Source organism: Cavia porcellus, unplaced genomic scaffold, assembly GCF_034190915.1.
Source record: "Cavia porcellus strain 051 isolate PalLab524CR breed Dunkin Hartley unplaced genomic scaffold, mCavPor4.1 scaffold_18, whole genome shotgun sequence".
NCBI classification, from domain to species: domain Eukaryota; kingdom Metazoa; phylum Chordata; class Mammalia; order Rodentia; family Caviidae; genus Cavia; species Cavia porcellus.
Window position 1 is genome coordinate 47,430,370 of NW_026947501.1, and position 1,831 is coordinate 47,432,200.

Sequence of the window (1,831 nt, forward strand, 5' to 3'; positions counted from 1 at the left end):
GATAGTTAGCATAATGGGGGCCTATTAATTACTAATGTGGAAAGTCCTTCACAATTTGGATAGAGTTTGTAGCCCAAATAAAGAAAGCAGTGCCAAATGCACACTCCCATCATCTGCTCCTTAAGATGGTGCCACCCACTGTCTATTAAATGGAATGTCAAGGACATTTATTCCTTGGTCTGGAATTTGCTAAAATGCACTCAGCCTGTATGGAGAAGCACACTGACAGTTAGCATCTATATGGATGCTTTCATGCACACAAACATTTCTGCACATACACACACACTTACACATACATAGGCACACACGAGACCACATCCCCAACCCACCAAGTACTGATGCACTCTGAAATGTAAAGATGATTAACATAAAATTACCATCTCAGGCTTATGGCGTTAATTCATCCATATCTTTCTGGAAAAAAATTCTTGGTACAGAAATTTTCCTTTTCTAATGCTGCCTTGAATGATTTATTTTGGTAAATAAACCTATAATTCCATTTAACCCACTCAAAGCTAATATGCAATTCTTTTAAACCCTGACATATTTGAATTTACAGATAGATCCGTGTCAAAAACATCTTTTAATTGTTTCATTACGTGGAGGAAGAATAGATGAATAAACAGAAGCCCTGTCTTGGCTTATGTTCCTTTCTAAGTTACACTTTGGAGAATATTTGCCTCTTTGTACTACTTTTATTTTTCAAAACTTTGTTCCTGTGATTTTATGATTTTTATAGACTGATGATGAGAAACCAGAATCGTGTAAAGAGAAAGTTAGCAAACTTAGCAATGAAAATCTAGAGGTGTATGTAAATAATAACGCAGTCATTTGGAGGCAATTTATCTTCCTGCTGCAATGTTTGCAACTTAAAGAGTTCTTGAAACTTTTCGCTTTTGACTTTTTACTTAAATATTCAAAGTTGTTTTCGTTTGAAGTTATAATGCATATACCAGTGTACTCGCATGCGTGTAGGGTTTGACATAAAAATCAGAAACTGCAACGTGGTCACTACCGATAGGAAACTAGGAAGAAAAGCTGCGTCCTGGCTGCTCCCTCTCATTGGTTGAAACTGTTCCCCGCAGTTTCTGGTTAGACTCCCACCTTAGATCACTCCTTCCCACCTGCTGCCCCAGGACTTCCTGCCATGCTCTGCAGCCCTTTCTGAGTTGCCTGGAGCCTTCCTCTTCCAACCCATGTCCCTGTTCTCCCCGCCTGAGCCTGTGGTCCTGAGGACTAGGTGCTGTCTGAACCCAGTTAATTAACTCCTTGGCTTACCCATGGAACAGCTCATGCGATTTGAATTTCTGAGGCCGCTTGGGGTCTACTAGGTGTCCTGTTCTGGCAGAATGCTGCTCATATTTGAACTGGCCCTGAAGGTTTATGGGAAATAAAGTGCAAGGCAGTGTGGGCATCGTGATTAAAAACAACGTATGGTGAAATACCCGGATGCAAATTTAAACCTTCGCTGTTTTTGTTTTGTTCTAAAATTTGTCATCTGGAAAACATTTTTCTAAGAATCATGGGTAAGCTGAGGTAGCCTGTTTAAAAAAAAATTATGTTGTGCTTAAAGCACACAAAAGGGGAATATCCACACTTGTATCTTGACTATGCATTGGAAAAGCAGACTAAGAAATATACAGACAAATACAAGCTATTTTGTTATCTTGGACAGTGTGGAATGTGTCTTACAATGTAATTCTAATACAGTAAAAGGTGAATTTTTTTTGTCCTCATTCTGTTCATCATTTTCTCCTTATTTGTCCATCTGTGCCTCTGTATTATAGGATTTTGCAGAGTAAAAGTTAGAATTTTGTGCTTACTTGCAAGC